This window comes from Scyliorhinus canicula, chromosome 7 (genome assembly GCF_902713615.1).
Source record: "Scyliorhinus canicula chromosome 7, sScyCan1.1, whole genome shotgun sequence".
NCBI classification, from domain to species: Eukaryota; Metazoa; Chordata; class Chondrichthyes; order Carcharhiniformes; family Scyliorhinidae; genus Scyliorhinus; species Scyliorhinus canicula.
In genome coordinates, this window is record NC_052152.1 from 21126622 (window position 1) to 21140028 (window position 13407).

The 13407-nt window shown below is 46.6% G+C and overlaps 1 protein-coding gene across 4 annotated transcripts in view; it reads left to right on the forward strand.

The window, feature by feature from the left end:
- Nucleotides 1-13407, forward strand: part of dyrk1aa (dual-specificity tyrosine-(Y)-phosphorylation regulated kinase 1A, a) — a 142807-nt gene that overhangs the window by 6545 nt on the left and 122855 nt on the right. The window contains exon 1 of one of the 4 annotated variants that reach the window (XM_038801494.1): nucleotides 5891-6217. The exons of 1 other annotated variant lie outside the window; for it this stretch is intronic. The gene's annotated coding sequence lies outside the window, so the exon portion shown is untranslated. Of the gene's footprint in view, nucleotides 1-5890; nucleotides 6218-13407 lie in introns of those variants that run through there. 2 more of the 4 variants (XM_038801493.1, XM_038801491.1) reach the window with 2 other exon arrangements.

Sequence of the window (13407 nt, forward strand, 5' to 3'; positions counted from 1 at the left end):
AGACCTGGCAGTCTCTGGTGATCGACCTGACTTCCTGGATGGAGTAGGGCAGATTGCGAGCCTTGATGAAATGGTATAAACGGGTGACCCCTGGGTGACAGAGATTGTTGTGCAGGGTCCGGAGTCAGTCCACTTGTGCGCTGGCACATGTAACTCGGGATAGGGCATCGGGGAGGCTCGTTGAGTTTACCGGGGCAATACAAAATCTCATAGTTGTAGGCGGAGAGCTCAATCCTCCACCTCAAGATTTTATCGTTTTTGATCTTGCCCCGCTGTGTGTTATTAAACATGAATGCAACTAACCATTGGTCAGTGAGGAGAGTGAATCTCCTGCCGGCCAGGTAATGCCTCCAATGCCGCATAGCTTCAACGATGGCTTGGGCCTCCTTTTCGACGGAGGAGTAGCGAATTTCGGAGGCATGGAGGGTGCGGGAAAAGAATGCCATGGGCCTGCCTGCCTGGTTGAGGGCGGTGGTCAGAGTGACGTCTGATGCATCGCTCTCGACTTGGAAAGGCAGCGTCTCGTCGACCGCGTGCGTCGTGGCCTTGGCGATGTCGGCCTTGGTACGGTTGAAGGCCTGGTGAGCCTTGGCCGTCAGGGGAAAAACAGTGGATTGAATGAGTGGGCGGGCCTTGTCCGCATAGTTTGGGACCCACTGGGCGTAATACGAAAGGAACCCCAGGCATCGTTTGAGGGCCATGGGGCAGTGGGGGAGGGGGAGTTCCATGAGGGGGCGCATGCGATCGGGGTCGGGCCAGTACTCCGTTCTGAACCACATAGCCGAGGATGGCTAATTGGTTCGTGCTGAACACACACTTCTCCTTGTTATACGTGATGTTGAGGAGACTGGCGGTGTGGAGAAATTTGGAAAGGTTGGCGTCATGGTCCTGCTGGTCGTGGCCGCAGATGGTGACATTGTCCAGGTATGGGAAAGTGACCCGCAGTCCGTACCGGTCAACCATTCGGTCCATCTCCCATTGGAAGGCTGAGACCCCGTTGGTGACGCCGAAGGGAACCCTAAGAAAGTGGTAAAGGCTGCCGTCTGCTTCGAACACAGTGTATGGGCGGTCGCCTTACGGATGGGGAGCTGGTGGTAGGCAGATTTCTGGTCACCTGTCGAGAAGACCCGGTACTGTGCAATCTGATTGACCATGTCAGATATACGTGGGATGGGGTACGCGTCGAGCTGCATGTACCGATTGATGGTCTGACTGTAGTCAACGACCATTTGTTTTTCTCCCCAGTTTTGTCCACTACCACTTGGGCTCTCCAGGGGCTGTTGCTGGCCTCGATGATGCCCTCCCGAAGCAGCCGCTGGACTTCAGACCTGATGAAGGTCCTGTCCTGGGCGCTGTACAGTCTGCCCCTGGTGGCGACGGTTTGCAATCCGGGGTTAGGTTTGCAAAAAGGGAAGGCGGGTCGACCTTAAGGGTCGCGAGGCTGCAAACGGTAAGGGGTGGTAGCGGCCCGCCAAATTTCAGGGTTATGCTCTGGAGGTTGCACTGGAAGTCCAGGCCGAGTAGCAAGGCAGCACAGAGGTTTGGGAGGACGTAGAGGCGGAAGCCGCTGAACTCCACGCCCTGGACGGTGAGGGTGGCGATGCAGTACCCCCGGATCACCACGGAGTGGGATCCGGAGGCCATGTTGATTCTCTGGTTAGCGGGGTGTACCGTGAGGGAGAAGTTCCTTACTGTATCGAGGTGAATGAAACTCTCAGTGCTCCCGGTGTCCAGCAGGCAGGAGATCTCGTGCCCGTTAACCTTCACATTTGTTGAAGCAGTCGCGAGGTTGTGTGGTCGAGACTGGTCAATCATGACCGAGGCGAGACGCGGCTGGTCGTCGGCAGTTGCAGGCGATGAGCGGCCTGAAGAAGTGCCCGATGGGCAGGGGTCCTGAGGCGGGTACGATAGCGGAGCCCACGGGCCACACGTGTCCTGGGGGAAGCATGATGGCGGCGCCCTGGGGCATCAAGTGTCCTGGGGCAGGCATGATGGCGCCGCCCATTGGTTCTGAGAGACAAGATGGCGGCTCTCACGGACCGCACATCTTGTTAGTGGAGCAAGATGGCGGCGCCCACTGGCCGCACATGGTCCGAGGAGGGGAAGATGGCAGCACCCACTGGCCACACATGGGGGGTGCCGGGACAATAGCGGCGATTGAGCGGGCCTGGCACACTGCAGCAATGTCCCTTCTTGCCACAGGCCTTGCAGAGGGCACTCCGCACCGGGCAGCGCTGTCGGGGGTGTTTTGACTGCCCACAGAAGTAGCATTTGGGTCCCCCGGGGTTGGTTGGCTGCCGCGTTGCACATGCGTGGGGTTCGCTGAGGGCGGTCGCTGATGGGGTCCACGATGGGGTGGCCGTCTGCGGGGTCCATGATGCACGGAGTGGGGGGGGGAGGGGGGGCAGGCGGTCATGGGCATAGGCCTGAACGTTGCGTGATGCGACCATAATTGAGAGCGCTAGTTTTTTGGTCACCGCGAGGTCGAGCGTGGCCTCTTCTAAGAGGCGCTGGCGGATGTAATCAGACCCTGTGCCCGTAACGAATGCATCTCTCATCTGCAGATTAGAGTGTTCCATGGCCAAAACGGCCTGGCAGTCACAGTCTCTAACTAGGGCGAGCAGGGCACGCCAGAAATCTTCCACTGTCTCGCTGGGAAGTTGGCGCCGCATGGAGAGGAAATGCCTGCTGTAGGTTTTGTTAGTCCGCTGAGTGTAGTTTTCCTTCAGTAGTGCCATGGCCTCTGCATAGGTCGGCGCGTCCTGGACGAGTGCAAAGACGTTGGAGCTCAGCTGCATGTACAGAATCTGGAACTTCTGTGCTTCTGGCATTCCGTCTGCCGCAGACCCGATGTACGTTTCAAAACAGGCTAGCCAATGTTCAAAGTCCTTTTTGGCGTTGTCTGCTTGAGGATGCAGCTGCAGGCGATTCGGCTTGATGCGGAGGTCCATCTCTGAAAACTCAGTGTAATAAATTGATGCACTATCAATTACTCAAAGACGAGAGTAGGATGTAATCGAGGCTTTATTACACTGAGATGTGTGGCCTCCTACAGCAGCTGACGAAGAGGCTGCTGTACGGGGAGCACACATATTTATACTCCGCCTACTGGGCAGAGCCAGCAGGCAGGGATCTTACCATGAAACACAAATATATACACAGTATATACATCAGTGGTGACGACCACAGAGGGAAAAACAGATCAAGAAATGAAATTAAATTGATAGAAATAAAAATGGCGAGAAGGTGGAGGAGAGTTCAGAATCTGGGGCGGAATTCTCCGACCCCCGCAGGGGCGGGGAATCGCTCGGGGCCGGCGTAAATCCCGCCCCCGGCGTGGCCAGAATTCTCCGCCACCCGAGAATCAGCGTGAGTGGGAATCACGCCCTGCCGATCGGCGTGACCCCGCGGCGATTCTCTGGCCCGCGATGGGCCGAAGTCCCGCCGCTGACAGGCCAATCCCGCCGACGTGGTTTAAACCACCTCTGTGCCGGCGGGATTGGCGGGCGGGCCAGTGCCGTGGGGGCACTCTTTTTCTTCCGCCATGGCGGAGGCGGAAGAAACCCCCCCTACCGCACATGCGCCGGTGGTGACGTAGCGCCAAAGGCCGTTGGAGCCGGTTTTGCCGCCATCGGCGTAGTGGAAACCACTCCGGCCGGACCTAGCCCCATTCTCCACACCCTTGTGGAGGCCCGATGCCGGAGTGGTTGGCGCCACTCCGCTACGCCGGGACCCCCCGCCCCACCGGATAGGGGAGAATCCCGGCCCTGAAGTTGTTGAACTGAATGTTAAGTCCAGAAGGCTGTAACGTTTGCCATGTAAACCAGGTGGGCTGGTCAGTAAGTTGTGTAGACACCTCCAACAAGCTAAAAGGAAAGCTTCGCGCAAAATCCTCTCCTGGTCAATCCATTAGGGACTTTGCAGTCCACATGTATATGTGTGATAGGAGCTGAGCTGGATCATTGGTCAGGCGAAGGAACAGCTTGTTCTTTTTATCACAGTTGCAATACATTCCACTGCGCCTTGGCTTAGCCAGTGATTGAAAGATATTGTATTAGCGTACATAGTGTGGGCATTGCAGATAATGCACTGCATCCCTATGCATGCGTTTCACTATATATTCGGAGCACAATCTAGTGGTTTGTTTGAATTCAATGAAATCCCCAAGAACGCGGGGTTTGCTGCTAAGGAGCACTTGTGCTGCAGGCAGATGACGTGCGCGCTGTTCATTGCAAGGTCAGCAAGCCACCCGTGGGGATCACTCAGAGGCGTGCTCCTGAGAAGCTCTTCAGAAAGGGGTCATTCTACAGGATCACGACTCTGGAGGTGGATAGAGGCGGGACTGCTTATCTACGTAAATACATATTATTGCACCGTGTACAGACATCAAACTGGGGAGTGAGGTCTGAGATACCTGCTTGCCTGTGACACGCCGAGTTTCTAAGAGAGTCTTTAAATTCCCCTTGTTCAAGTTGGCAGTACTCCATTTGCTACAGGCAGTACAGACTGAATCTGCCCCTTGTCCATGTTCAGGTAGGGTTGCTGAAAATAATTGCAGTTTTACTGGTGCCCAAGCTGGGGTTAGCCTGGACAACACCAGAATCTGGGCATTGAACCGAGGATTGTGCATTCACTCAGCATCGCACTGTCACGGTGTGTTTTAAGAAACATGTTTCCACCTCCACCACCGGATAATTTAACGGAGTGACATGCCTCAATCAGAATTGCAGGACTATGATAGAATATTGCAGCGCTGGCTCGAGCAAATTGACAATGAAAGCCTGTTACCTCGCCACTGAAACCATTCAAAATGCACACAGCAGTCTGGAGCTTCACATTCCCAGCTCACCTACAGTTTGAGCCCCCCCCCCCCCAATGTCTGCCAGACACATAACTCATTAAAACTGTGAATGTCACGCCAGCTAATGAGAATGGAGCTAAGAGTCGGTCGCTTGCCTTCTTACACAACGCATTAAAAATCGTTCTTTTGTAACTGAAAAGTGCTGTTAGAGGATGAAAACACGTTTTCACCATCATTGCCAGAATTAAAATAGCCACATAGATAATACCTTTAAAACAAATACATTCTAATATAATTATTCATTGCAATTTTTTTTGGGGGGGGGGCAGAGGGAGAGGTCTATAAGATAAATCAATTCCCCGTCAGCTACAAAAAGTGGCATTTGTGTGTCTAACTTCAATCATTCACCGTTTAGCCAAAGCCCATTCCGTGTCACACCTTCAGTGTGTGTCTGCAGGTCATTGTCACTCGAAACTATTTTTTACACTTGCGATTGAAACGAAAATGGACATTGACACACGAACTTCACTCTGGCACAGATTTAAAGACTTCAGCCCACGTCCAAAAGAATAATGCCCCAAACATGGGTCAGCAGTGTCCACGGATGCAATGTTAATCGCTTCATTTTTGGGTCAATCGTGTAGGAGTAAGGACTTAAGTCTTTTTTTAAAAAAAAGTTTTGCATCGATTTTTTGCAAAAGGCAAAGAAGACAATGATTGTTTTAAAGACAGTAACAGTGGAGAGAAAAAAATGCACACAGACACAGTTGTGTATGTAACCTTGCAACAGAGCAAGCGTGTTAAAATCACCGCCCGGCACCTTCCACCGGCGACCACTCCCTTTGCAACAAGCCTGCCTTCTGTAGCTTTTTTTCCCCCGCCAGTCCTGTGGGCCGGGTTTGATTGACGGTTTCCCCTGGCGACAGGCCCCGCCTTATTAATCAGTGCGGCATCGGAGCCGACGGACGTCCACCGCCGGCGACAGCGCCGGGCCCCGCCTCTTCCCCCCCCCTTCCTTCCACCACCTTGCCGACGTCAGCGCCCTCATCCGGGGCATCCGCTGTGATTGACAGTCCCCATAGCAACGCGCTCCTTCGGCCGCCATTTTGTTGTTAGGAGGAGAGAGAAGAGAGAGAGAGAGAAAAAAATTTTTTCAGGGCTTTCCCGCCTCGGAATATTTTTTCATCTTTCGCGGAGGGAGGGGAGAGAAAAATATCATATTTTAATTTTCAACTCCACCTTCCACCCCCCCCTTCTCCATTGTGATTTTTTTTTGCCGGAGGCCGGATCGGGAGAGCGGCAGGAGAAAGTTGAATGGTCGGAGCGGCCGGAGAAGTCGGGCTGGCGAGCAGCGCTAGGAGGTGTAAAGCGGGTTTGAAAAAAGGCGGCGCCGAGGAGGTGTTTGCTGTTGCGCAGGTTTGTAGTGCGCGCCATTTTGTGAAATGAAAAAGAGAGAGAGAGGGGAAAATACAGGGGGAGGATTTGGGGGGGTACATTAAAATCCAAATAAGAACTGGCACCGGGGGGGGCGAGAGACAGCTGGGGAGGGGGGGAGGTGGCAGTCAGACCATCCTGAATTCCCGCACTGGACATTTATTTATTATTCTCCTGCACCCCCTTTGCCTTTCCTCCATATCCCCCCTTCCTTTCCTCCCCTGTCTCACCAACCCCGGGAAAGGAGGGGACAGTAGACCCAGTTGGCAGCGGCTTCTCAGCAGCGATAGCGGCCCGGGCGACAGAGAGAGAAAGAGGGAGGGAGAAATAGAAGAGAAAGCGGGGAGAGGTTTGTCTGTTTCATTCCGAGTCCCCGGCCAGCTTATTCTGTTTTATCTCTTCTCTTCCCCCCCCCCCCCCCCCCCCCCCCCCTTGTCGTCTCTCGGCAAAGCGGCCTGATGTCTGTTTTTGAGACATTTATTCCTCTTTTGGAGTTAATTGGAATCTCTTTCCGAATATTATATTGTTTAGCCTCAGAGCGAGTGAGAGGAAGAAGATGGACTCTTTCTGACAGTGTTACTGTACTGAAAGTGTTACAGTGCATGTTGCACACCCGAGTGTTAGCCCCAGGGCACAGCCATCAGACGTGCATTAGACATATTCACGTTTATTTTCATGTGTGTGTGACAGTTGTGTTCTATCAGTGATCTGGAGAAATTTTAATCCGAGACATTTGACTTGTGTGGTTTAGAGAGGATTATTTGGCCGCTTCGTATTTACAGCTGATGCATAGTTGCTCATTATTGACACCCAGCCTATAGTTGTGCATTGTAATTTTTAAATTTTTATTTTGCCTTAGTCCCCGTCCATTTAAAACAGGATTGTGCCTTTCTAAAAATCATATTTGTCGTGATGCCTACTAAAAACAGTCTTCACTCAAGGCCATTAAACATACTTGTATATATTGAAACGGTTTTTAAAAATGTTTTCTAATATGCAGAGAGGTTACAGGTGTTAAACTTAACCTGATGAGTACAGGTGCAACGTCGTCTGGCAAATTGTTCAACATTACAAATTAATGCACTGTCATGTTGAGATCTGGTACATCTGCAAACATCAAACTATAACATCAGGAAACATTAAATTAAAATTGTTTTAATGCACGGATGTTTACTCAAAAGTGTCTCAATGTCGACTAACTTTAGTTTTTATTTGACCAGGCAAATGTGCAAGTTTTGATTTGATTGCATTGACCGTGTCATCTTCAATAAATCAAATGAAAACTCCCCACAATTACCTTTTGGGATTAAGTTTTGGCCTCCTGAAGGCACATTCAGGCCTGAACCTCAGTCTAATTTCAGTTGATCTCAATAAAGTGGTCCTTCCAAAACTATCTTTAACATTACTTTGTTTTCTATACGCAGACCTCGGGTGAAAAAGGTATTCTGTACAAACTGATAGTTTATGGTGCTGAAGTGAAAGTATCAGTTTGTTGTGATTGAAATTGGATTGGATTGTCAGTCACGTGATTTTAAAGTTTGTAGAGTTGAAATATTAGGGAAAAGTTGTCTTTGTGACGACATCTGGTTAGCAAAAAAGGAATTATTGGTAGAATTGGATGAAGGTGCAGTCTTCATCCAACGTCAAAATAAGTCGAATATAAAATCTGTTTCCGGCTCTGTGTGTTATGCTCAGATACAATAGAATTTGGCCAACTGCGTTTACTTTTATATTTGATTGTGCCAGCCGTTAGTCAGTGGTAACATACTCTCATTAATCAGAAGTTTGTGGGTTCAAGCACCACTCCAGAGACGTAACAGATGGGGCAGCACTGTAGCACAGTTGCTTCACAGCTCCATGGTCCCAAATTCGATTCCCGGCTTGGGTCACTGTCTGTATGGAGTCTGCACATTCTCCCTGTGTCGACATGGGTTTCTTCCGGGTGCTCCAGTTTCCTCCCAAAGTCCAAAGATGTGCAAGTTGGGTGGATTGGCCATGATAAATTGCCCTTGGTGTCCAAAAGGTTTAGTTGGGGTTACTGGGTTATGGGGATAGGGTGGAGCAATGGGCTTAAGTAGGGTGCTCTTTGCAAGGGCTGGGGCAGATTCGATGGGCCGAATAGTCTCCTTTAACTATTGAATTATCTCCTATGAATATGGACTGACAGTCCAATACAATTGCAATGTTGGAGGTGCTACCTTTTGGATAAGACATCAAATCACAGTCCCATTTACTCTCCATGGATGTAAAAGATCCTATGGCACTATTCGAAGAAGAGCGGTTCTCCCTGGTGTCTTGGCCAACATTTATCCATCAAACAACATCGTGCAGAGTTTAATGGTTTCATTTATTTCATTTTTGATTGTGGGATCTTACTCAGCAAATTGGCTGTCGCATTTCTCTTCAACACTGACTCCTTCAAAAAAGTGGGACGTCCTGGCTGGGTCACTGTCTGTGTGGAGTCTGCACGTCCTCCCCGTGTGTGCGTGGGTTTCCTCCGGGTGCTCCGGTTTCCTCCCACAGTCCAAAGATGTGCGGGTTAGGTGGATTGGCCATGCTAAATTGCCCGTAGTGTCCTAATAAAAGTAAGGTTAAGGGGGGGGTTGTTGGGTTACGGGTATAGGGTGGATACGTGGGTTTGAGTAGGGTGATCATTGCTCGGCACAACATCGAGGGCCGAAGGGCCTGTTCTGTGCTGTACTGTTCTATGTTCTATGTCCTGAGTTAATGACAAGGGCTACATGAATACAAGTTTTATTTTTGTGCACAAGTTTGGCTTGATGCATTCTAAGAATTAATGCTTAATTCTAAGAATGCATTCGAAGAAGTGAGGGCTTAAGTGGGTCGGTGCAGACTCGATGGGCCGCATGGCCTCCTTCTGCACTGTATGTTCTATGTTCTAATTGTTATTAATGCGTCCATAAATGCACATCACAATAAACTATGCTACAACAAGTCTTTAAGCCTGTAAATTGAAGTATGGATTGCTAATTGAGATCACAATGTAATTTGATTTTCAAGCACTTAAAAACATAGATTAGTAAAAATTCAAATTTTAAAAATTGTTTGATTTGTTCTGATTAAACAAAGGTGCTGCACGTGAAATTCACCTGGTTTCAAATGTTGAACGATGTGAAGATGAGATTGCAGCATGTGCCCAATTAATGGAATTTTAGCGGCCCCCTGCATTGTCTGTATTCTATGCTCTGCTTCCATATTGGTGTACTCGCCAAGCGTCATTGCATCCCGTTTCATCTACACGTGCATTTCGAAGACCTTTTGCCTCGTCAAGTCCCGCCATGAGCATGCTCCTTCCCAACTCAATAATCTCATTCAGTTTTTGTCCTCTGCGCATCCAGTACTGACCTTGTATTCCCCACATCTTTTACGTTTGCAATACCTACAGCTATTTTGGCTCCACAATCTGAAACACAATTGTTACATCCTTCTACTTCTACCCGATCTTCATCCTGATGTCTTGCTGTCTGTTACTTTCATTTGAGTGATGCCGTTTAAAGCACAATTTATTCTAGTAGTTGTGTGAATCCTGCGGCTGCAGTATGGTGGACTATCATAGAATTTACAGTGCAGAAGGAGGCCATTCGGCCCATCGAGTCTGCACCGGCTCCTGGAAAGAGCACCCTACCCAAGGTCAATACCTCCACCCTATCCCCATAACCCAGTAACCCCATCCAACACTAAGGGCAATTTTGGACACTATGGGCAATTTATCACGGCCAATCCACCTAACCTGCACATCTTTGGACTGTGGGAGGAAACCGGAGCACCCGGAGGAAACCCATGCACACACGGGGAGGATGTGCAGACTCCGCACAGACTATTGGTGGAGATTAGAGCAGAATCAGTATAATTAGTTGAAAAAGTTATGCTTATAATGGCCTGCGTTCAGAAGTTTACTTTATTCTTTTACAGTAGTCACGTTGTGATTTGTTAATGAATCTCCCATGTGTAGAATATATTATTTTCAAAGTAATTGTGTGGCTGCCAAATTGCAAAAGTACTTGTGCATATGTCTTTCACAAGAGAAATATTCTTTTAATTGGCAGGCCTCCATAAAACAGTCCTTTTTAAACCAAAATTGACTGTAATACAGTTTTAACAACAATGTCAGCATATTAGTTCATGTAATTTGTATATATTTTCTCAAAAAAAAATTAAAATGGATGGGATAAATAAATTAAGCACAGGAGGCCATTTGGCTCATCACGTCTGTACTGGCCCTTCAAAAGAGCAGTTGTGCTTAGTTTCATATCCATGCTTCTTTGCCTGTAGGTCTTGCAGCCCTTCATCTTCAAGTACTTGTCCAACTCCCTTCTAAAACTATCTATGGATTCAGCTTCCACTACCTTTTTTGGGTAGAGCATTTCAGATCCTGCCAACTCTGAAGATATTTCTCCCTCCTAAATATTTCACTTCTCTAATTTTTTTGTTGCTTCTTCCCAGGAACCAACCCAATTTAGTAATGTGGAAATGTTAAATTGTAAATTTTTATTCCATCATCAACACTGTTACAAATTAGAAGGTTCAATTTCTCACTCATCCCATTGAAGATGATTTAACCCAGCTTTTTCTTGACAGGGAATTATTTCTATCTTAATTTTATGCCACAAAGCATGCATGGATATTTATTATGGGTAATATGGAATCATCCACTTTGGTAGCAAGCATGAAATGGTACGAGACCTAGACAAGTTGGTATTCCGGAGCAGGCTTGTTGTCCTTGTACATGAATCTCAAAGTTAATGTGCAGCAAGCAATTAGAAAAGTAAATGGCATATAAGCAGTTAATACAAAGGGCATAGAGCAATGAAGAAGTCTTACTGCAATTGGTCATAGAGCCTGGTGAGGCCACACCTTAAGTACTATCGGTAACTCTGGCATCCATACCAAAGGAAGAATACAGTTAACCTGGAAGAGAGTGCAAGGAAGCTTCATGAGATTGATGGAAGAAATTAAGTACACTGGATCTATAAACTCTGGAATGAGGTGTTACAGACCTTGACATAGGATAGATGCTCTCAGTATGTTTCTTTTGGCTGGGGAAATCTGAAAATGGGACACCAGTGTGTCAAAATAAAGGGCTGGCTTTTTGGGATTGAGGCAAAGAGAATTTTTTTCAGTCAAAAGGTTGTGATTTTATTTTCACTTTGTTTCAGTAAGTGTAATTAATGGTGAATTGAAATTGACAAGTTTCAGGCCGGTTTTGGGCGCAAGTATTTCACAGGTTCTGCTGGCATAGCATGAAACAAACTTGTGCACATTCATTTAAGCTCGTGCTTTTTTTCCAAGCATAAGCAAACAAGCCAATATAGAATTTTGGAATTGATTTAAAATAGTGGAAATTCTACTTCCAGTTGTCATCCACTTGAATTGTAAAACACTGCGTGTGTTTTACTTTCGTAAGCAAAATGCCCTGATTTTGTAAGGCGCTACCTGATGTTGGCATCTAATTTTTAATACCGGTAATAACTTTCTCATTCATCGCATCTTTGGGAGACTTCATTCTTGTAGAATCCACAGAATCCCTACAGTGCAGAAGGAGGCCAACAATTCTGCACTGACTCTTTTCAGAGCACCCTGCCCTATCCTGTAACCCCACCTAACCGTTGCATACTTGGGGGCAATTTATCATGGCCAATCCACCTAACCTGAACATCTGTAGACTGTGGGAGGAAACTGGGGCACCTGGAGGAAACCCACGCAGAAATGGGGAGAACGTGCAAACTCCACACAGTCAACCAAGGTCGGAATTGACCCGGGTCCGTGGCATTGTGAAGCAGCAGTACCAGTATTCATTTTATAATGCCTGTGTAAATGAGCAATCTGGAGATTTTTCCTAATTTGAACATTGTGGATAAAGTGCAAAAACCAGCGAAAATATACCGGCCTAATAGTGGTTGTAGTTGTCATAAAATGTCTATCCATGAAAGTATGTTTTACTACATGAAAGTAGGTTTTACTTCATTGCCTGCTTTTGTGTTCATAACAGATGATCAGAAACCACCCGTCTGACTGCATTTAATGTATATTTGATGTATGATTTTCTTCAATGAAGAAATATTTATTTCACTGAAAACTTGTTGCGGTTACATCACAGATTCCTTTTAATATGTGTGTAAATTATATGCTCTTTAAGCTATTGCCAAATAGAAGGCACTTGAAAGTGGAAAAAACTCTTATAATTTAAGGAACAAAATTTAAATGCTGTTTCTGCCAATCACATCATTAGTAATCCTGTGTTTTTGATCAACGAGGAGAAGCATAATGAGTTATTAAAAAAAAAATGCTTCAAACTTGCGGGCAGCAACTTTGCCTCATTAGGTCACATATGCAGCCAAAAAAGGTCCAGAACATTTCATGGACTTCAAAACTGAGTGAGTTCAGCAGTGTTTAGAATTTTGTGGACAATTAGATGTAATCCGTAACCCTTGTGTAACATGTCTACCGTGTGATTTATTCCTCAAGCCATTTATTGTGTAATTCTTATCTATCAGATTTCACTACATCATGTTTTTAGAGTGACAACTGACTATTAATTGACGTTGATCTGTAATATTAACCAATTCCTCAATGTTTGGAGAACTTGAGTCGTACTAGATATAAGAACATTTCTATTAATGTTTATCTTTTCAATCCTATTTCTTTATTCCCATGTCAAAAATATTTGTGGCTGAAGCAAAACCTGTTTGTGTATTATTTATTCACATCCAGTAAATTAAAAAAATTATTGCATAAAATCTGGGACGATGCACCTTTTGTTGACTTAGTTTTTGAAAATTTAATAACATTATAGATTAATGGAGGTGAGGCATTTAGTTGTTGCACAGAACAATGAGGCTAATTTGGATTTTTGGGTTACTCCAATAAATAACGTCTTGCTGCAGGGTAAATAATTAATCTTTTAACCTTTTATCTTGTGATGTAAGGATTGTTGAAGTAGGATGTCACTAAAGTTTAATGATGAACAATTTTTATTTGTGTGAAACCTGCAGGATTGCAATGATGGATTTTGATATTCCAGAATTATTTTTATCCAGATAGAGAATTTTGAACTGTGTAATACTGGGTTTAGGTATGCTGATTATAGGTTTGTCAATGTGGTCAGAGAACTTTGAATTATTGTATAAAGTATATTGCACAACTGCAGTACT